Below are 23,351 nucleotides of genomic sequence, written 5' to 3' on the forward strand. Positions count from 1 at the left end.
AATACCTTCCCAACCTTCGGTTGGTTTTTTAGTATGCAAAATTTTTTAGCCACAAAACAAAAAAAATTAAGTTTTCTGAGCATCTTCCTGATGAGAAAGAAGAATTGTCTGGTTCTTGAACTTTCCTAGTGGTGTGACCCCCAAAACCAAGACTACTTCCTGCTCTGAGACCGGAGGAGACATTGGCCTCTCTGGGCTTGCCAAAGAAGGGAGAAAAAGAACAGAAAGAAGCAATTGAATATATTGATGATGTACAAAAGGAAATACAGGCTGGGTGCGGTGGCTTATGCCTATACTCTGGGAGGCCAAGGTGGATGGATCACCTGAGGTCGGGAGTTCGAGACCAGCCTGACCAACATGCAGAAACCCCATCTCTACTAAAAATACAAAATTAGCCAGGTGTGGTGGTGCATGCCTGTAATCCCAGCTACTTGGGAGGCTGAGGCAGGAGAATCACTAGAACCTGGGAGGTGGAGGTTGCAGTGACCTGAGATCGTGCCATTGCACTCCAGCCGGGGCAACAAGAGTGAAACTCCATCACACACACACACACACACACACACACACACACACAAAAGAAATTCAGAGACTTAATGAACAAGCCAGTGGGGAGATGGTGAAAGCAGAACAGAAGTATAACAAATTCTGCCAACCATTTTTTGGAAGAGGTCAAAATTGATTGCCCAAATCTCAAATTTTTGGGTAACAGCATTTGTCAGCCATCCACAAGTGTCTACATTACTTGGGGAGGAAGACAAAGAGGCACTGTATTATTTGAAGAGTTGAAGTGACAGAATTTGGAGGTATTAAATCAGGTTACAGAAAGATTTTTATTTTGATGAAAATCTTTAGTTTGAAAATAAAGTTCTCTCCAAGGAATTTCATCTGAATGAGAGTGGTGATCTATTTTTAGAGTCCACTGAAGTCAAATGCAAATCTGGAAAGGATATAATGAAAACGTTCCAGTCAAACGCAGAGTAAAGTCAGCAGGAAGAGGCAGCACGAAGAACCAGAGAGCTTCTTTACCTGGTTTACTGACCGTTCTGATGCAGGTGTTGTTGAGTTAGGAGAGTTCATCAAAGATAATACTTGGACAAATCCATTACAGTACTACTTGGTTTTCAATATGGATGATGAAGAAAGGGAAGGAGATAAATGATGAAGAAGGATGGGAAGATATTGATAAAGAAAGGGGATAAGGATGAAAGTGAAGAAGATGAAGATGATGATGATGAAAGGGAGGAAAGAAAGGGGGTGAAGGAGAAAATGACTAATAGAACACTGATAGGTTCCAACCTTTTTAGAAATTTTCTCCAGTTCCTGGGAGCAAGCTGTCGTGTGTGTGTGTGTGTGTGTGTGTGTGTGTGTGTGTGTGTGTGTTTTCTCTTGGGCTCAGCTGCCTTGTTCTTGACGTCTTTTTTTCTCTACACCACGGTTCTCAACTTATTTGGGGGGAAAATAACTTGAGCAGAATACAATGGGAAAAGGATCTCTACCCCTTTCTGTTCCAAATTCATTTTTATCCCTTCTTGTCTGAACAAAAACTGTATGGATTCAATACCACTGAACTCTCTGGGGAAAAAAGAAAAACCTCCCTTTGCTCTGCTGGAAGTTGCATGGTGCTAAGCCCCTGTGTATTAGTGCACAGAATTTTAGCACTTTTCTTCCTTTCTCTGTGTATTGGGCTCAGAACACTGTGTCTCTGCGTGAATATGGATAGTTAGCATTTGCCAACATGTATCTGTCTACTTTCTCTTGTTTAAAAAAAGACAAAAAATGGGACTATGTAAGGTCAGCAAAGGGTGAGTTTGAGATGTTTGGGTGGGTTAAGTGTGTATTTTGACAACATGGCTTCTCCTTTGGCATATTTAATTGTGATGTTTAATGGGCATCTTTGCAGTTTAACATGACACGTTTCAAATAAGTTTTCTCCAATGATGACTCTTGCCCTGCCACTCGATGGGACAATCCACAGAACCTGCAGGATATTATTTAGAATTCACATTCTCTGTTGTACTTTTGTACCTGTCTATTTTAAAATTTTCTTTTTATTTCACTGGAAAGGAAAGATGACACTTAGTTTTAAATGTTAAAAGTGTACAAGTTGCTTTGTTAGAATAAAACTAAATGTGTACACATACCCAAAAACCAAAAAAAAAAATCCCCAAATTTAAAACTTTCATTTTTTTTTGTAGACACCATTAAGAAAATGAAGGCAAGCCATAGATTGGGGAGTAAATAGTCACAAAAGTATCTCTGTTAAAGGCTCAGACTATTTAAATAATTTTCATTACTCTATAATAAAAAGACAAACTCAGTTTCTTAAAAAAATGCTGAAAAGATGCGAACAAATAATTCACAAAGGAAGCTGTTTGGTCAAGGAGCACATGAAAAGATTCTCAGCCTCACTTGTCAACAGGGAAATACAAATTAAAATAATAAGGTAGTACTTTCACCCATTAGAATGGAAAAAAAAACTTGACAATGTTAAGAATTGATGAGGAAATAGAATAATTGATACTTTGGTATATTTTTGGTTATAGTGTAAAACAGTAAATCTACTTTGAATAACGGGTCACTTCTTATCAAGTTAAACAAGCTTCCTTGTGACCTAGTAATTTCACTCCTAGGTGTTTACCCAGGAGAAGTGAAAGTGTATGTCCATAGAAGGACTTATATTAGAATATTCATAGCAACTCTTTTCACAATAGCCAAAAGTTGGGAACAACCCAAATGCTCATCAACAGATTAAAATGGGTAAACAAATTGTGGTATACTCATAGAATACCATATGGTGATCCGGAGGATGATGCGGGCCCACAATATAGATAAATCTCAAAACATGCTGAGCAAAACAAGTTAAATCTCAAAACATGTTGAGCAAAACAAGTCAGACACAAACGACTATGTACCTTGTGATTCCATTTCAGTGTAGTTCTAATACTGGTAGAACTAAGCTCTAATGAGAGAAATTAGGAATGTAGATGGCTGTGCCTAGAAAAGAGAATGATGAAATTTTTGTGATGGAAATACTGTTTATCTTAATTGGGGTGGTGATTATATGGTGTCAAACCTCAATGAACTGTACACTTAAAATCTAATTTTCATTTATTGTATGTGGTTTATACCCCAATATAAATTAGGGGAAAAAGTCAAAGGCACAAAACTTGCTCTTGAAGCAATACAGATGTTGAGCATACACAGGGCAGATTGTAATGAGTGTGTAAATGGTATAGGATGCTTGAAAGAGGGCAGAAGTGACAGTGTGTACCACATGAGCTTGCAGGAAAAGGCAGGATAAACAGAAAAGGCTTTCTGGACAATAGATGGTTTGTGCTGTGTTTTGAAGATGCAAAGAGGTAAATGTTTTTAGGACTTGGGGAGAAGATTTCTCAAATAGGGTCAAGGTTTCTCAAGTCAAGAGGTCAAGATAAAAATAAAACAGGACATGTTTTTGGACCAATAAACATAAATTGAAGTTGTTTTTCTACTCAGTGTATCATTCCCATAGTTATCAGTCTATCATTTCCCATATATATGTATCATGTCCCTCTTTCAAGACTCATTTTAATTCTGCTGCTTCTGTTCTCCAGGTGCACCAGCGCACAGTGGTATTTCCTCCTCCCAAATTTCCATTTTTTAACTTATAAATTAAAAGCACCGTTTAATTTTTCCTAGATTATATCCTGTTTTTCAGTGTGGATCTTCTTACAAAGTGCATACTTGGGAAAGGTTGTTTGTCCTCTGCCCCAAGTAAAATATTGAGTACACAACCAAATCCTGGTTAATTAAGATTTGGTGGGTAGAGGCTGACAGATGTGCAGGAGGTGGGGACATCTGTGGATATGGATTGAAGTGTGGAGTTGTAGATTTTCTTCCTTGTATGAGTGTTAATGGCTATAATGTTTTGACTCTCAACTATGTACCAGGCATGATAACTCTTAACAGCCATTCTTCTAGGTGGTTATTTTTGTTCTGTTTTCTACAGATGAGTCAACTGAGCAGGGAGAGGTTAAGGAACACACTGGAATTTTGAATACAAGTTGAGTATCCCTAATCCCAAAATCTGAAGTCCGAAGTGCTTCAATATCTGAAACTTTTTGAGGGCTGGCATGACTCTCAAAAGAAATGTTCATTGGAGCATTTCAGATTAGGGATTCTCATCTGCTAAGTGTAATGCAAATATTCCAAAATCTGAAATCTGAAACACTCCTGGTCCAAAGCAGTTTGATCAAGGAATATTCAAACTGTATATCTCTTTGGCTTCCATTGTTCTTATAGTCATCAGAGCACCACACTGTGTTATCAGGAAAGAAGATGATGCTGGCAATGACAGCAATAAACATTGTTGTGTTCTTTTTTTTTTTTTTTTTTTGGAGATGGAGTCTTGCTGTGTCACCCAGGCTGTGGTGCAGTGGTGCGATCTCAGCTCACTGCAGCCTCTGCCTTCTGGGTTCAAGCAATTCTCCTGCCTCAGCCTCCTGAGTAGCTGGGATTACAGGCACACACCACCATGCCCGGCTAATTTTTGTTTTTTTTGTTTTGTTTTGTTTTTTTTTTAGTAGAGACGGAGTTTCACCATGTTGGCCAGGCTGGTCTCAAACTTCTGACCTTGTGATCTGCCCACCTCGGCCTCCCAAAGTGTTAGGATTACAGGCATGAGCCACTGGCCTGATTGTGTTCTTATGCCAATTACTGTTCTGGGTAATTTATGTATATAACTCATTTAATCCCCATAACTCAGTAAGGAAAATGAGGCATAGAGTTGTTAAGTGACTTTATTAAGGTTGTATTAGAATAAATGGTGGAGTCAAGATTTGAAGCCAAAAAGTCTGATTCTAGAATGCACACTTTTCATTATTATGCTATACTACTTGGCATTGTACACATAGGGACTGGTTGTCTTCTTTAGAACAAGGCACATACCATTTCTTAATTGGGGTAGGAGTGGATTTAAATAAAAATTGGTGATGCAGACTGTTGTTTTCAAATCATGTTTAAGACCCTCATTTTTGTCCATTCATGTAACATTTATTGAAAACTTCACTGTGTTATGAGGCTAAGACAGAGTCTGTTCTTTGAGGGACTTTAAAGTCTAGGACTGGGTCTGGATTTTTTAAATCTTGTGGCCTCTAAAGCATTTTAAAGTTCTCACACTACTTGAACTAAACTGAGAAACTGGATTTGACTGGCAGTGTGCTAAAGTCGTGGCTCATGGAAGAAAATTGGTGCAGATATCTAATGAACCAACCCATACTCAGAAAAAAGGCCTCGCTGCCACAAAACCAAAAGATTAAGCAATTAATGTGCACTTTGTATTTCAAATTAAAATAATGTATTTAAGGTTTCTAAAAATAATTCCTACTTAACCTGTTATTTTGGTTAACCTGTATTTTTCCTTAACTAACTTGCCTCAGTGGTACCAGTTATAAGGACAGCTGCTGTGTATCAAACTCAGTGATAACAGGGACAGCTGGTCTGACATCTTAGGTTTTCTTTTTATCTCAGACCATATCCTCCCTCTTCCTTTTTTCACTTCTATAAAGGTAGTGCTTATAGGCATATTTATAGTGGGGAAAGAGGCAGTGAAATCCTTGTGCAGAAACATAGATAGGCAGTTTTGGGGGCCAGGAGAGAAAGAACATTCAACACTAAAGGCCACCTCCTAGGACATTTAACTGAACTAAGTATCATTTTTAATATTCTGTTTTTGTCATCTGTACATGCAGGGCTATCAGCTCCCAGCTGGATTAAGGTTAGGGATTTGGATCTAGTCAGTAAATGACTTCTGATGAGATTAGAATCATCTCCAAATCCCCATTAAGGAAATAAAAATGTAATCTTATAAGTTATAATATGTCCAAAGATTGTTGTCATAATTGAATGACTATCAATTCCTAGGAGTGATGATGTTAAGGTTTGTGGATATGTCTGTTAGAATGTAAGCCACCAGAGGCCCAGAACCTTTTCATCACACCATCTCTACCATTCCTAGAATGTTGGCTGCCTCATTGTAAGGAATCAGTGTTGAATGAATAAATGGCCAAAATATCCCTAGATTGAGAAGGGGATTTCATTCATCATCTGTAGCAGGATGGAAATGTTCTTAGATGAAACCTTGTATGAGCTCTCCTACCAACCTTTGACCTTAGGGCTCGACTCACTGGGAAGATCACATCAGCAACAGGTGAGTTCTTTCCAGCCAGGTGTCTCTCCCACTATAGAAGGTGGCACATTTCCCATCTGCTTGATATAAATGGCTCCTAGAGTCTAGAGGCTACAAGTGATGTGATGAAAATAATTGCGTGTGTATGATCCTGGAAAGTATCGAGGATCAGATTTTTTTCCCCAAGTGATCACACTACAAGTGTACAGATCGCTTTGGGCCAACCTCAGAAGCCAACTAACTGATCTTTTCCTCTTTTCTTTGATATCTTAACCTCAAAAGCATATGTCATATAATTGGGTAGAAGCCAGCACCCGTCCCTGGCTGTTCTTTTATTTGAATGATGAGGGGTCAGAACATGATATCTAAGGCCTTTGATGCTTTTCAAAAACAACAGATGGGAGGTTTCAGTGAAAAATAAAAAGCTAGCAATTTAATTTATACCGAGTAAAGACAAAAATTTCAAAGGAATCTAATCAGATCTAAAAGCATATGACCAGTATTTCACTTTGACTTTAAAGAACAGGTGGATTGAGAAGCTTTGCTGTGGTAAACTTGGTGTTTCGGTGAATTAATGTAACCAAATGATTACTATAAAAATAGCATTCATTAATTACTAGATTTATCCTTTTTAAGGGTGCTAGGGAGGAAAAGAAAATTCCCTGTAAAGAAGAACCAGAAAATTTAGTAAAGAGGGTTTTGGAGACCTGATTCTCATGCTACTTAGGAAGCTGAGAATTTAAAATAGATTTTACATAGTTTGGTTGTAGGTATTTTTTCTCATTAAGATAGGATATTTTTACTGAAGTTGATTTATCTAGCTGTGCTGCTCAGACTTTTAGGAGGCAATGCATCTTTTAGTATTGCGGGGTGATGGTGGGGAGGCTATGGGTGTAGCACCAGACTTGAAGCTAATTTGAAATCCCAAGTAGTAGACAGCATCTGGCCAATGCAATGCCTTCTTAGCATCCAGTATGAACTGGCAGGGCGATCATATTGATGATCATAATTAATTTATTATACAATCAAGGACACTTTTGAGATAGAAAGGAGGCACTATTTTCAATTATGCCCAGACAACAGGTGAAAACTGGATCTGTCCCAGGACATGGGGTCACCCAAAACTGAATGTGCAACAGAATTACCTGGAGGGCTTGTTAAAAGAGATTGCTGGGCTCCACCCCCATTGTTTCTGATTCTGTAGGTTTGGGGTCAATAATTTGCATGTCTGACAAGCTCACTGGTGATGTTGATTCAGCTGGTATAGTATCTACACTTTGAGATCCACTGCTCTATCCAAACCAACTTGGCACTCTTGTACTGATATAATTTTCAATTAAAGGAAACTCTCCTTATTGTCCATCATCCTCCACTAGACAGCCTTCTGCAGGTGAGGATGCTCATGATGATGGCAGAATATGCTTGTGTTGGTGTCAGCCTACCTCCTGGACTGGTCTGTTTTTGGTATTCTAGAGACTGCTCACACTGGGAGGTTGAAACAGCTCACTTGTGACTGACCTAACTTCTAAGGATATCCTGGGGCCAAATGGAATAAACCTGTGACTTCTGAGTTCATAGAGCCTTAGGCTTAGGGAAGCCTCAACATCTAAATTCACTCAGAAGCACTTTATAGAGTGAACGTTCTTTTAGGGAGCAGTATTCTTCTTCTGTTCAGCACTTTAGAAGCATCATAGGTGGCCTTGCTCAGGATAGTCACACCCTCTGTACCTGCTTCAACTGTGAAGTGGGCACCGTAATACTTCAGGAAATTATACTTCTTCCTCTGCACCCGGCCCACTTCCCCTGTGTCTTCATGCTTTGAGTACCTTGGAATCTCCCCACTGTTCTTTTGTTTTTTTTTTTGTTTGTTTGTTTTCTTTTTTTGGTTTTTTTTTGAGACAGGGTCTCACTGTCTCACCCAGACTGGAGTGCAGTGGCCCAATCTCAGCTCACCACAACCTCTGCCTCCCAGACTCAAGCGATTCTCCTGCCTCAGCCTCCTGAGTACCTGGGATTACAGGCATGCACCACTACCACCCAGCTAATTTTTGTATTTTTAGTGGAGATAGGGGTTTTACCATGTTGGCTAGGCTGGTCTTGAACTCCTGACCTCAAATGATCCACTCACCTTGGCCTCACAAAGTGCTGGGATTACAGGTGTGAGCCACCATGCCTGGCCTCCCTGTTTTTTTTTTTTTTTCCAGACATGACAATATAGAGTTCATTCATATATACCAATGTGTTAATTGTGTGCACACAATTGTATGCATGTTTGTATATATAGTATTCATAAATTTTACCGAAATATAAAATTCATTGCATGTTTACAAATCATAAAATATGCCATTTTGGTATTTTCTGAGTGCATTGTTTTCTTTTTAACTTAATGGCTAGGTTTTTTTTAGTGCTAAAACTGATTATCAAGTTTGTATGTTTTAGAAAGATGAATATACAAACTATTTATTTTTTTACTAGTGTGATCTTTGATTCATTTTCTCCGTAGGATTGATTGTCCTTGGTTAACAAAGTATATGTAGACAGGATGGATTGCATGGGCTTGGTTGAATAAGCTGACATTGTGGGTCTGTGCTAATTCTCCTGAATGTAATTTAATTTATAATGTTTAAAGAATTGTAAGTAATTTAGCTGATTAGTCATAGACTATAAATAAGTAGCATATGAACTCAAATATTTGCTATGCCTAGGACAGATATTTTTGTGATTTACAGTTTAAAGGCATTTTATTTTAGTAGGTGTTAATGGGGTTAACTTTTCCTAATAATGACAAAGATAAAAACTTTTACTTATATAAGTGTATGTACAAGTAAATGCAACTATATATCTGTACACATATGCAATTGCAAACAAAGACATACTGACCTAAGTATTACGCTAATCGATTTTGTAGTTTTGAGAAGCAATTTTAATACACATTTACGAGCTTTTGAAATGTTTGTCCTGGATGAATACCTTTTAAACATTTTCCTTGATATCTCTTCATCACAGATATATTTTGACAGCCACGATTGGAAATCCTAAATCATAAATGATAATATTTCAGTATTGGATCCCCATATTAGCATGGGGAAATATATTAATATACCAATTATAGTTGTCAAACAAAAAGTAACCTACTGAGAAAAATGTGAGTGGCAATGGTTCAGTGTTCCTCAGCTTTGTTGCTGCCCAGCTCAGAAATCTTTTCTGTTCCCATGCACCATTCACATACATGCAAGTCATTTCATGGAAAAGCTGTTTTCTTACCTGCGTCTAGGCCTTCATCTGTGAGAGTCATGCTTCACTCATTTTGAAATACCTCTCATTGTAGGCTGCAAGGTAACACTGTTACAGAGTTCTTGCTCATCTTCAACTACGGATGAAAATCAGGAACTTGACAGAAACCACAAGATAGTGGGTCCCTCTGCTGCTGTTGTCAGATAGAATTTATTGAAGACTGGGACGTGGAAACAAAGAGGAAGGAAGAGACGTTTTAATCTCTGTGGGTGTTAGGCTGACTTCTGAGCTAGTTCCTTTCCTCCAGTAATGCAAAAACAGTCCTGCTTTCTTATTTCTCCTCCTACTTTTCCCCACATCCCTACATCATCTGATGCACAGCCAGGCAACAACCTGTTTTCTTTTCTAACCTTTGCCACTGTCAAATTCAACATGTGGTATGAGGTGGAGAACTGATGTGTAAGATATGGTTCTTTCTGAAGCACCCTCAGAAAATTGTCAGCAGCTTCACAGTATAACATGCAGAGATGGGTAGTTGGAGCTACCTGGAAATGCGGAATTAACAGAATAAAGAAGTATTTTGACACCAATATCGACATATTCTAGATAAGAGGTGTTGCATTGTCATTTTTCCCACATTAATTTTCCCATATTTGAACATTACTGATAAACAGATCACAAGTAGGACTTCAGATAAACTCCTCGTGTGTTAACATTTTGGTGTTTGTGCTGTGTTACTATTTTGAAAGTCTTCATATTTTTAGTTCCTTTCAGGCTCTGTAATATAATTGGTGATGTCCTGCAGTGCTCCACTGTCTTTCCCATTGACTATTAGTGCCATTAGATTTGGAAGTTTTCAGAAGATGGCTACAAAGTCCTCTTCAAAGTGTATAACTCAGAACCAGAAAGAAAGAAGACAAGGGGCTGAAAAGCTTACTTTATAAGTCTCCTGCATTTTAAGTGTATTTACTTAGGCTGTTCCATTGCCAAATTATGGGTAACAACTAGTAAAGTTCAGCTTGCCTTAAAAACATAACTATACATTTAGTTATAATAATTTTAACTGGCTTATGACATGCCCGTTACTATTCTAGTTGCTTTATATGTACTTGCTACGTAGGAGGCAGTGTTCTGGACATTGGAGATGGAGTAGTGACTGACACATACCCAAACAGTTATTTCCCTTATGAAGAGTATTTTCTTACTTTCTGTCTCACAGACTTACTAGTCACTGTTGATCCTTGGCAAAGACCTGTGAGACACAGAGCTTGTTTAGAGAAGTTCGCCATTTCTCCCTGCCAGAGGGACTCTTCTTCAGACCCCCAGCGGGCCCCAATAGTCCTCACTGAGGCTTTGATTGAGGGGCTAAGAATACTGATGTGCATAGAGAGGCTTGTTAGCTTCAGCTGCAGTGAGATCTGGTAGGTAAATAAACTTAAGGACAAGTGGATGTGAGGAGGAGCCGCTAGAGCCTGGTTATTACCAGGGCGCATTGCAGAGTCCTCCAGATGTAAACATTTTGCTGATTAAATTGATGATTTGGCAGGAACAGTATCTCTAAGCTGCGACTCTCAAGACTTCCCTGATTTATTGCAGGAGATGCTGTTTACTCTGACAGTCTCAAAAACACCCATTAATTGTTCCGGGTCCCTTTTGTGCTTCTTGACTTCCCCGTGGGGTGTTTCACATAGATATTATTGAGTATGACTGGGGAGAACATGATAATTTCTTTGACTGGAGCTGCTTGCTTGCCTCTTAATGCCAGGAGTTGCAAAGTCCAAGGCCAAAAGGATAGCCCTACAGGTGGTCCCCTCGTGGCAGGTGGTACAAATGGGTTGGACTCTGTGTAAGACACTTGGGAGTAGAGGGATTATGGAGAAATGGAAAGCTAAGGGGCCCACCCAGGGGGTCAGTTGTGTCTGGAAGCTTGCCAGAGTCATGGGCCTCATCTTGGGATGGGCCAGTGTCTTCAGAACATTAAACGCTGATTTGCATGTACTGTTCTAAACACTCTGTGTGTTTTAGCTTGATTACTCACAATGGCTCCATGAGTAAAGTAGGTCTGTCTACTACTTCTTCCCCACCTTTTTCTTAATAGACAAGGAAACTGAGGCATGGAGATGTTACATCAGGTCGCTGGAGCTGGGCAGATCCTGGAGCCTGTGCACTGCTACTGCCTTTATATGTCTCCTCTGATTTCATTTGTTGGTGTCTAAATCGAATACCTTACAAACCAGTGTAGACCTGATACCCTGTGGGCTAAAACAAAACCTGACTGTGCACTGTATTGGGCTTGTGAGCAGTCAGCTTGTGACCTCTGTTCTGTGGTTTTATTGGCACGTAGCAGTACAAGGATGGTGAGGGGTGGGGAGGGGGCAGACAGCTAGGCACTTGAAAGGAAAGCTCATCTGGAAAGATTGGATCGTCTCAAATGCACATACTCATACACTTGATTGAAGCGTACTCTGTGCCTACTAGATCTTTTCACAGCCAAAACACCTGGCAACCCTTGGAGAAGTAACTATTCCTTTTTTTCACAAGTAAGAAAATAGAGCCTCAGAAAATTTAACAGTTGTCTAAGCTAGAAAGTAGCAGGACTGGACTTTGAAGTAGTCTTTAGGTTGTGCTGTACATTTTGTGGATATGCTTAAATCACAGTTTAGCTTGTACACATTTTCCTTTATTAGAATTGGAAGTAAGTATTAATGTTTGAAAAAATATTTTAGCTTGACAAACGATATTTATTCTATCTTCATATGTTTTTGAAATTAGATATTTTAAGCTAGGCACGGTGGCTCACACATGTAATCTCAGCACTTTGGGAGGCCGAGGCAGGCAGGTCACAAGGTCAGGAGCTCCAGACCAGCCTGACCGACATGGTGAAACCCTATCTCTACCAAAAATACAAAAAAAAAAAAAAAAAAAGTTAGCTGGGCATGGTGGAGTTCGCCTGTGATCCCAGCTGCTCAGGAGGCTGAGGCAGGAGAATCACTCGAACCCGGGAGGTGGAAGTTGCAGTGAGCTGAGATTGCGCCACTGTACTTCAGCCTGGGCAACAGAGTGAGACTCTGTCTCAAAATAAATAAATAAATAAAAAATAAAAAGATATTTTATTATGACTTTTAGCAACATAGGTAATGACTCTTTTCAACACTAGACACCAGGCATAATACAACATAGCCAATAACGACATTATAATTAAAATAATAGAGGGCCTGGTCCTTGTGTGCAAGAATCTTTTAAAAAACAAAATCTAAAATAGTTAATATTTTCCTTTTATCTGTGGTGTTTTGATTTATGCTAAATAGTTCTGAATTCCCATTTCCTTTTGTGGAATCCTAAGATTAAAGTACTGTGATTTCCTCCTGACTAATCTTTTTCTCAGAGCCCTCAACATAACCCTGATATGACAACCACCCCTAGCCCACCCCACGTGCTCACACATTCTCCAATACCATTTCCAGGCAGGACTCTGCCTTATTAGTAATAGGACTGGTTATATATAAACATCCCTTGTGTACTCATACTACAAATAGAATGAGTTTAACACACGTAATCCCCAAATATGTCTGTAACTGTTTCCAGTCAGTTTCTATCCAGCCCGTCATCGACTGCGCATAAATAGCTGGCTGGCTTACATTTTGATTCCATAAATGTCCTATTTTGCTCCTTACCCCGGAATTCAACTACGCATAATTGTTACCATATGTCTTTTGAAATCATTTTTCTTTAAAGTGAGTACAGAGACAACTTCATTGTTACTGCCCTTCCCCTGCCTTTCCCTGGTTGCTTTATCGAGCATAGTGAGTAAGACACTAGCGCATCCGGCCTCATCCCCACTTGCTCTCTTGGAGACTTGTTCATGTGAGCCCTGTATAGACCTTATTCTTTTTCGTAGCTTTGTAGTATTCCATAATTTGTTTAATCAGTACCTATTGATGGATTTTCAGATAAATATGAACATTTTCAATGAATTTATTTTAACCATAGCAGATATTTGCTGGGTTATATAATTTAGTTTTTTTTTGGTTGTTTTTTTTGTTTGTTTGTTTTGCTGGCAAGTTATTTATAATTGTGTGTGTGTGTTTTGTATGTGTTGGGGGGCATGGCTGCCGAAAGGATTCCACTGGTTGTTGAGAAAGATGTTGACATAAGAATGTAGAGGATTTTAGTAAAGGCCCGGTGTAAACATTTTATGAAAGTACAGTGTACAAAATATTTAAAGGAAGCATATTTGGAAATTGTCCTCTGTAGGATCTCTGAAGGAACTAGCATCCAAAATGCTTCTTGTTGGATGGCTCTTTTACTTGTAGAATGGGGGTGAAAGTCAACTTAGTACTGTATTAAAAGAATGATGTGAGCCAAGGTTTAATGTTAGGAAAGCCAGCAAAGGTGGAGGAGCGCGTAATGTCGGGGATCCAAAATGTCACGCTCAGGACTTCCTAATTTAGTGTGCTGTAAAGTTTTTGAGCTTTGTAGTAAAATAATTGAAAAAGTGTTTTGAAAAAATGTAATCTGATAGGAAAACATTGAATGCAGACATGCCTTTTTATGTTTCTCTATGTGAAGCATTCAGTTCTACCAGCTTATTGATTTAGAGTAGTGGAGAAAGGGGGCAGAAATTATATCATTAAGATGTGAGATAAGTCACCACATTATAAAATAATGCCTTTTTGTTAAACCTCTTGCAATGAATGACAGGACATGGGACTTCATTGGCAATTGTGCACTTGCCTTCATCTGAGAATTACAATGGAGAAACAAATGCCTGGTACAATATCACCCCCTTCTGGTAGATTGAAAGAAGTAACAGTTTTAAAAAAAATTAATAGGTGCAATTTGTACATGTATTATAGGCAGTTCACAAAACCTCACTTTGGTATGGATACTAACATTGAGTCATGGTTGATTGTCTAATCCCAATTAGTTGAAGTGTGCAAACAGATTTTCTGTATTGCTAGCATTAGATTGGGTTTAAATCTTGAAAATCAGAAGGACTGAATCTCGATTGATGTTAGCAAAGAATCAGAATTTAGAACTTTGTTACAAAAACAAAAACTTTTGTATGTGTATTTTGTCTTTTCAGTATTTTTTTTGGAAAGATGCTGAGGAAGCAGAGGAAAGCATTTTCTTTTTCACCTTGAGGTCTCACAAATGTGTCATCTCTGATTATCTTCCTTTTGTTCCCATTTGCTTGCAAGACTCACCACGTCTTTAGACATGTCCCTAATACCTCAGTGTTGTCATTATTCTTCTGATGTGGCCTGTGTTTCTGTATCATGCCTAGCCGTCCTTGCTGGCTTTGTTTTGTACCCGTGATGTTCACTACCATAGTACATACTCAGAAGTATTTGTTAATTGAATATCTGTAACCAAAATATGGGGAAGACAGAGAATATTCTCCAACTCCGTGCTCTGGTTCTGCAAGTAAAGATAAACGAGATAATGGAAATTATCTGAGAACAATGACTATGAATATTTTAAATAATATTATCCCAAGTGTATTAAATCATCTAAACACTTGTAGTTGTACACTTTTGAATCCCTTTTGTAGATGTCTGAATCCCTGACCTGCATAATGATTCAACTTAGGACAGGTAACTAAGAGGATGACATGCCGCTTTATCAGACAGTTCATTTACTCAGTACCCTAACTGCTCAGCTTTTTAATACAGTGATAGAACAAGTTAGGAAAACAGGCCTTGGGAAGTCACTGAGTGAGCTGGAATGAAACTTAATGAATGTAGGAACATACTTCGTTTTTGTCAGATAAACTTTCCCACAGTTGTTCTGATAAACAGTGCTGCTTGTCATCCTGCCACAATGTGTGGGAGGAGCATGGCCTCAGCAAGTTTAAGGAAAGATTTGTGGTGTTGACTTTTCAGGGAACTTGACTGAGGGTTAACTGAAATCAAAGGAAGTGCTATGGGTGATCACATGTAGAGTTTTGTTTGTTTTTTTTCTACCCAAAGAATAAGCCACACCTGACATTATGTAGATCAGTCATCTCTGCCCAGCAAATGATTTTAGCTAAGCACACTTATTTTTAGTTCTGGGTTGTGGGAGGGTTGTGTGGTTATCTTGGTAATTTAATTTCCTTGGTGGCCTGACTAGAATAGTGGTTTTAGGCAATTAATGCTGTAGAGAGCTGCATATCTTTATAATTAATAATTTGAGCACAACAGTTATTCTTAGGCTATTATATGTGGACCAGTTAGTTTAATCAGAATGAAGAATCAGTGAGGCCAAATTTTTTATGTTTTTTTTTTTTTTTTTTTTCTTTTTGAGACAGAGTTTTCGCCCTTGTTGCCCAGGCTGGAGTGCAATGGCGTGATCTCGGCTCACCACAACCTCTGCCTCCCGGGTTCTGGTGATTCTCCTGCCTCAGCCTCCCAAGTAGTTGGGATTACAGGCATGCACCACCACACCTGGCTAATTTTGTATTTTTAGTAGTGACAGGGTTTCTCTATGTTGGTCAGGCTGGTCTCGAACTCCCGACCTCAGGTGATCCACCCACCTCGGCCTCCCAAAGTGCTGGGATTACAGGCGTGAGCCACTGTGCCCAGCCCAGAATTTTATATTTAGTCTTTGAATGAGCCATTTAAGGAACAGCTGTGCTGGTTACCCTTGTCTAATTCTTAGTGGTCATGAGGTGGTGTTATGGTCTGAATGTTTGTGTCCCTCTAATATTTATTTGTTGATAAAAAGAAACAAAATAATGGCATTTGCAGTAACCTGGATGGAGTTAGAGATCGTTATTCTTAATGAAGTAACTCAGGAATGGAAAACCAAGCGTATGTTCTCACTTATAAGTGGGAGCTTAGCTATGAGGATACAAAGGCATAAGAATAATACAGTGGACTGGCCGGACGTGGTGGCTCACGCCTGTAATCCCAGCACTTTGGGAGGCTGAAATGGGCAGATCACGAGGTCAGGAGATCAAGACCATCCTGGCTAACACGGTGAAACCCCGTCTCTACTAAAAAATACAAAAAATTAGCCGGGTGTGGTGGCGGGTGCCTGTAGTCCCAGCTACTTGGGAGGCTGAGGCAGGACGAGAATGGCGTGAACCCAGGAGGCGGAGCTTGCAGTGAGCAGAGATTGCGCCACTGCACTCCAGCCTGGGTGACAGAGCGAGACTCTGTCTCAAAGAAAAAAAAAGAATAATACAGTGGTCTTTGGGCACTCAGGAAAGGATGGGAGGGGAGCCAGGGATAAAAGACTACACATTGGGTACATTGTACACTGCTTGGGTGATGGGTGCACCAAAATCTCAAAAATCACCACTAAAGAACTTCTCCATGTAACCAAGCACCACCTGTTCCCCCAAAAACCTATTGAAATAAAAAAAAAATAAAAGAAAAAAACATATTGAAATCTAATCCCCAATGTGTTGGTATTAAGAGGTGGGGCCTTTGGGAGGTGACTAGGCCATGAGGGTAGAGCCCTTGTGAATGGGATCAGTGGTTGTATAAAAGAGGCCCTTTGACCTTCCGCCATGTAAGGACACAGGGCACCATCCATGAGAAATAGGTCCTCACCTCACATGGAATCCGTTGGCTCCTTGATCTCGGACTTCCCAGCTTTCAGGACTGTGAGCAAGACCTTTCTGTTGTTTATAAATTACCCAGTTTAAAGTATTTTGTTACAGCAGCAGGAATGAACTAAGAGAGGTGAGTTGTATGATGGTGTGTGGTTATGATAGGAGGATTTATTCAGAGCCCACCTTCTACTTGATTGGGCTTTGCAATCATCAGTCTCTCTCAGGAGAATCACAGACTTCCTGTGACCCCACTGTTGTAGTTAGAGTACTCTGTGCCCTCACATGGCTCTACCTCCTGATCAGCTTTTCATTTAGTTGTGGCCTGCAGGGAGACCAGTGCCTTGGAAAGGCAAATGTGGTTTCTGTCTCTAAAGGTCTCTTGAAATCAATACAGAACATAAATTTTGTACCTACCAGTCCATAGTATTAGGAAAGATTTGTGATAGTTTTGCTTTGGAGTAGAGAAAAAATATAAATTAGAATTTAAATTATTTATTCCTTCTGCAAGCAAAAGCAAATATTCAAATTGGATGGGCTGTGTTCCTTCTTGTGGTGTTAAGCAAAAAACTTCAAGCAATAGGCACTAACTCAGAAAACTGTTCTCCATGCTCGTAGGAAGCATCCATGAGAGATTTTTGTTAAATAGCTGCTAATCCAGCATCCAGGGGTTCACGGTTTGTGTTAGCTCCATGGAAGAAGCTTCACAGGAGGGGGAGCTTCTCATTGATGAAATGGCTGGATTCATGGAGTTCTTTTTCCTTAAGCTGCTTGTTTTATTAGGTAATGCTATCCTAACATAGACATATTTTCCTATGTATTGTGAACATAGGGGCATATATTCTTGTTTGCCTACACAGTCCCAGTTGAAACCTGCTGTGCCAGCTTAGCAAGTAACACTTTCACTCTCAAAAGTGTCCTGGTTTTGACAATAAATTACACGAGCCATTCTAATTTATAATTATAAGGGAATAAAATGATCGAAAGTGTATGATTGATTGGCTTAAACTAATGTTCTCATAGTTAGATATTGTCTGTTATGCTTATTAATCAGTTTTTTTCAGGCTTTAGTTGAGAGGGCTTCCCAGCTTCAACCCAAGCCTTAGAAAGTTACTTCTTCATCTCTAATTAGGGGCAATGCTAGTACTTCCTTATGGGTTTGTTTTGGGGATTAAATGGGTTAATACAAGTTGGGTGCTGGTATGTAGGGAGTGCTCAGTAGACATTAGGTATTTTAATGTTATTAGAAAATAATCAGTCAATATTAAAAGTTCTAGAAAAGAGTATGCAAAAGACTGGCAAGGAGCAGAAAAATCAAGACCTCAAGTAGTGTTGCCATCAATGTAAATCATGGCAGTTGGTTTATTTTTCCTCTCTCAGATGGCACAAAGTAAGAGGTGGGATACAGGTCTGCCTACCTCCAAAATCCTTTCTTATCCATGAGACCAGACTTGCTACCACTGGGGTTGAGCTACAGTGGGTACCAGGCCAGGCAGGGCAGAGACCTGCCTTGTCTATTTCTGGGGGTGGAGTGGCAGGATTTGGTAAAAGGTTGTTAATGGGAATGAAGAAAAGGGGGCACTCAGATTTTCAGTTCAGGGGCCTGGGTATATGATGGTATTGTTAAATGAGTTCAAGGGTAAGCGGCCTCCTTGGATGGGGTGGAGACAGAAAGTATTGCAGTCCTGGTGACAGCATGGCCTTTGTAGTCAGACCCCGGAGCTTCAAAACCTGTCACGATCACTTCACTTCCTAGCTAGGTGTGCCTCGGTTTCTTCATCTGTAATAGGATATCTACTATATAAGGTTCTTGTGGCAATTTAAAGGTTTATTAAAAAGTAAAGCATGTAGGACAGTGACTGATGAGCACTGTGTAAGATTTGATCATTATCACTATTTTTAACTTGCCGCTTTAGGGGTTTCTATGGGAAGTATATCTATATATCTACAGTTATCTTTCAAATAGCATTTGTACAAAACTTCAAAGCAGTCATCTATTGAAGCTTTTTAATAAACTTTATAGAAATCATTGCTTTCTTTTTTTACCATTTTTGTGATTAATAGAAGCGACCCAGAAAAAGTTTACCCTTTATTTATTAATACTCTATCCCTTCCCAAATTTGGTTGGTACCTGCTGATATCTAGAGATCTGGGATTCTATATTGCTTGAAACCTTGGTCATATTCTTCTATCTTTCCACAAATGGCTCAGGAATCCAAATCAGGGTTCTCAATGTAGGCATTACTGCCCCAGAGAGTATTTGTTGATTTCAGGATATTTTCTTGTTGTCCCTATGTTCAGTGGCTGGGACCATGAATGCTTTATAGCATGCAAAGTATGAGGCACAGTTCTTACACAGTGAAGAATTGTCCCATGCTGCTTATAGGAGTGACCCATTAACTTTCCCATGGGTGAAAAACTTGTTCATTAATATCTGAGCCTATAATTTAAGTCTATTTTACATATAAATGTATTTTTTCTGGTTTAATAGACACCAGCCTAATTTTTCCAAGTATATAGCTACTGTCTACTAAATACTTTATTTGGAATCTTGTCAAGAATTATTTATTTTGGAGATCCACATCACTAATGGTAATGATATAAGTTGTGTTTGGGTCACAAATATTTGTATCTGTTAAAAATTCACATAATTAAATGTATAGATCCAAGCATTTGACCACTTCATGTTGAATGAATGAATGACATTATTTCAAATAGTTCTGCCTAAGCATTTACATGTTCCATTACATGTCATTATATATTTTTCTCTCTGTTTTTCCTTTGAATTATGATTATGGTTACATATACACTTGCAGGCAGGCCTTGATTTCACAGTTCTGACGTATATTTGAGTTATCATGATTTAGTTAAATAATACCAGTCTCCCTGCCACAGTCCAAATTTTAGTTACCACATTATATTAACTGTAAGTAGTTGCATAAAGTACAAACTTAATTGATAGCTCTCCAGTTCGCAGCTCATCATGTAAATAACATACAGGAGTGGCCAATCATCTCACTTCTTTCAAAGTCTCTTGGAGATTGGTCACTGCACATCTGGTATTCAGTTCATGCACAGGTGGCAGCAAAGTGTGTAGTTGTGTTGCCTCCTTGTTTGCCAATAATAAACTCCATGACATTTTACAAAAAGAGATATTTGAAAGAGGGTATACCAACAAAAATTAAAGTTCAGGAGAGAAATGAAAAGTGATAATATAGGAAGTGAAATTTGAATCACAGGCATATGGAAGTACAAAAGAAATAGCTAACCAAGGGAAGGTTAAACCTCTATAATATGCTGTTAGATGAACTTAATGAAGGCAAAGTTATTAACATCTACAGGGAATGGATGAGCTATCCCAGAGTAAGTGATGCTGACAAGAAACTTCACAATTAAGGAATTTTTGAAATATTTCATGATGTGGAAAGCACAAAGGATAAAATGTTGGAAGTTGACTCATAATTACAAAGGAACATGACAATTCTATAAGGCATAGAAAAAGATATTCACCTGTATTATAAGTTATATACTGAGAAGAAGTCAAGAACTATTCAAAGACATGATATGGTTCAGGTTTTTTGCAAAATACATAGAGGTAGTTCATCGTTGGGTAATTGACAGATGGCTTTCTGTGTTATGAAAGAGATTTTGCTTTAGGCTAGCAGTAACCATCTTAAGCATTGTATATAGCTTTTTAAGACTTTAAAAACTATCATGGGTTAAGGGGCTGATTTACATTCTTTATGCTAAACTTGTTAGCCTCAATTATACATGCTATGTGTTTGTCTGCATATATATTTATGTAAATGTGTCCAGAATGTTGAAAAGTCTTGCATGTAACATTTAAACCTATACCTAGACTTGGAGACCCTGGGGAACCTAGTATCTATTTGCAGATTCTTGTCATAGGCTGATTAAATCAGATGTATGGTTCAATTCTAGGAGTTGCTGGGGAGTCTGCCCAGACTACAACCACTGAATATTCTCGAACATTTTTTTTTTTTTTTTTTAAAGACAGAGTCTTGCTCTGTCACGTGGGCTGGGGTGCAGTGGTGCGATCTCGGATCACTGCAACCTCCGCCTCCCAGGTTCACCCGGGTTTGAGCAATTCTGCTTCAACCTCCTGAGTAACTGGGATTACAGGTGCACGCCACCATGCCTGGCTAATTTTTATATTCTTTTAGTAGAGACAGGGTTTCACCATGTTGGCCAGGATGGTCTTGAACTCCTGACCTTGTGATCACCTTGGCCTCCCAAAGTGCTAGGATTACAGGCATGAGCCACCACTTCCGACCGTACTCTAACATAATTCAAAGAGAAGTTGGCCAGTTTACTTTTATTAAAAATGTTTGCCTAAACTGAAATGAAAGGAATTTCCAATTTAATTCTGTATCTTGAGTTTCCAACTAAGGAGAAAAAGAGATGTGTGTCTCTAAGGATGACTTTTTTTAAATCATTTTTATAATTTTAGATGATTTCCTTTCATTGTGGCTTATAAGAAAACTTCAAGAGTATTCAAAATGAAAGTTGCATTCAAAATGAATCTTAGGAGTTTCTTGATAAATTGATGGAAAATTTTATTTAACACTGATAGTCTTACTCCTCCCTATTCAGTTCTAATGATGATTTTGTATACTTTTGAAACTATAAATTATACATTTTTAAAATTTTTCTATAAGTTAATTTAGAAAGAACAGTCTATTTGTAGCATTTTCCCATGAAATTCATGTTATTACAGCCTTGTTTTTTTTTTTTTTACATCTGTAACAAAACTTCTTGACAGCATTAATTATTCTCATCAAGCATTTCCATATTACACTGAACTAGGCAGCTGCAGGATACACATTTGTATACATTAGCATTAATAAGGATGTTTAAAGGAAAACTTTAGCAAAGTGCTAGGCTGTGTTACTGTGAATTCGAATGCTGTAAATAGGACAAAAATTGAATTTTCTTCACCTGTTTTGTGAATTTTACCACTAGATGGTGATGGAAGACTGGGGAGTGTGCTGAATTCTGCATCTACTATGATACTTGTATTATGTTGAAAATCGAAAATGTTTGTTCTTAAGTATTTAATTTTAGAAGTCATTTAGGGGTATCCAGAGATTCTTTTATGTATCATGCTGAGCACAGTATCTTTTTATATGGCATGTGCTTAGTATTTATTGATAATTGGCTTCTTGTGGTGCTTAGTCTGGGTACAGTCTTTATAAGATTTGAATGGTTCCTACGCTTTATTTTGTCCTTGTTTTCTGTTTTTGTTTTTGTTTGTTTTTTTCTAGTATGTCACATTTCCTTATGGTGGTCATTACATTTTTTTATGTTTAAGCTGTATTTATTCTCGTTTGCATGTGTGCACACACACAAAATTTTGACGTGAGTATTTAAATTTCTGCATTCCCCTAGGCACCATTCTCTTGAAACGATGGTTGAGAAACAAAATACTATTATACAATTTCAAATTGAGGGTAAAATATTTATGAAGTGGTTTAATGAATATAACAGTCAGTAACACACACATTGAAAGATTTTCTACAAGATCAGTTTCTCTGAATGTCAGTTTTATGAAGAATGGAAAATTTCCTTTTGGAAATTCTCTGAATATGTTTCTTTTCTGCATAAAAGGAAGAATAAATACACTATTTATTGCTTTCTGAGAAGATTCTGAAATACTGAATGTAATCCAAAAGCCCTAAGTAAGAAATTTTGGATTTCAAATTTTAGATTATTCCCAAAAGCCAGTTTTGAAAAAGCAATCAAATGTAATTATTTTCTTCAATATTAATAGAGTATTATGTAACTTCTGACACTAGCATCATGTATTATTCCCATTGATGTTATTTAGCTCATGTAAATGATTCATTTTTCATTGGCCTGGATAAATATTTTTCATGCCACAGCGTGGGAATTGGTATGAAATATAAGCAGTTTGATATTGATGGTTTTTGTCATATGACTTTTAAAAAAATAGGGATGATGTTCTCTATGTTTTTAGCCTACGTTTGAAGATATTCCATTGATTTAATAATGTCATGTAGGAGAAATAAAGCTACTATCACATTAAACATGCCTAGTAACTATATAGCAGTCTAATTTTAGAAACATTAAAGTGGGATTTAGATGTTTTAAAGACCTCTTAGAATTGAGGCCTGAATGAAAGGATTAAATGAGATATGGGATAGAGAAGTACTTGCTAAACTCCAGAGTGCTGAATGGAGCCAGTTGATGCTGTTAAAGAGGTCATACATTTAATAGCTTATATAAACACGAAAATAGATAATATCATTTTTGAGATTATTGACTGGGAGCTGTGGTGTGGTAGAAACAGAGGATGAAGAGGATAGGACATGTACTGAAGGTATTTTCCCAGCCATAATATTGCTTTTTTTTTTTTTTTTTTGATGGAGT

At 38.3% G+C, this 23,351-nt stretch overlaps 2 protein-coding genes and 1 pseudogene across 11 annotated transcripts in view; 2 read left to right on the plus strand and 1 right to left on the minus strand.

The window, feature by feature from the left end:
* LOC103782964 (suppressor of presenilin-2-like) overlaps nt 1-2,451 on the plus strand; it is a 45,210-nt pseudogene extending 42,759 nt beyond the window's left edge.
* Nucleotides 1-9,891, minus strand: part of P2RY14 (purinergic receptor P2Y14) — a 65,553-nt gene extending 55,662 nt beyond the window's left edge. For all 3 annotated transcript variants that reach the window (XM_034957610.3, XM_003826463.4, XM_034957608.3), the window contains exon 1: nt 9,431-9,891. The gene's annotated coding sequence lies outside the window, so the exon portion shown is untranslated. The remainder of the gene's footprint in view (nt 1-9,430) is intronic.
* MED12L (mediator complex subunit 12L) overlaps nt 1-23,351 on the plus strand; it is a 349,139-nt gene that overhangs the window by 181,941 nt on the left and 143,847 nt on the right. The window lies entirely within an intron of this gene.

This window comes from Pan paniscus, chromosome 2, assembly GCF_029289425.2.
Source record: "Pan paniscus chromosome 2, NHGRI_mPanPan1-v2.0_pri, whole genome shotgun sequence".
NCBI lineage: Eukaryota > Metazoa > Chordata > Mammalia > Primates > Hominidae > Pan > Pan paniscus.